Raw genomic sequence first — 219 nt, forward strand, 5'->3', positions numbered from 1 at the left:
CATAAGCTAAATCAACAGAACACAAGCTAAAATCAACAGAACATGAGGTAAAATCAAAATCAATAGAACACAAACTAAAATCAATAGAACATAAGCTAAAATGATCAGTACACAAGCTAAAATACACAGAATACAAGCTAAAACCAACAGAGCATGAGATAAAATGATCAATACACAAGCTAAAATCAACAGAACACAAGCTAAAATCAACAGAACACA

General features: G+C 30.6%; 1 protein-coding gene across 1 annotated transcript in view; it reads right to left on the reverse strand.

The window, feature by feature from the left end:
• Positions 1-219, reverse strand: part of LOC119410806 (tyrosine-protein kinase receptor UFO) — a 59,792-nt gene that overhangs the window by 41,389 nt on the left and 18,184 nt on the right. The window lies entirely within an intron of this gene.

The sequence above is a fragment of the Nematolebias whitei genome, chromosome 6 (genome assembly GCF_014905685.2).
Source record: "Nematolebias whitei isolate Nwh7 chromosome 6, NemWhi1, whole genome shotgun sequence".
In the NCBI taxonomy this organism is placed as follows: Eukaryota; Metazoa; Chordata; class Actinopteri; order Cyprinodontiformes; family Rivulidae; genus Nematolebias; species Nematolebias whitei.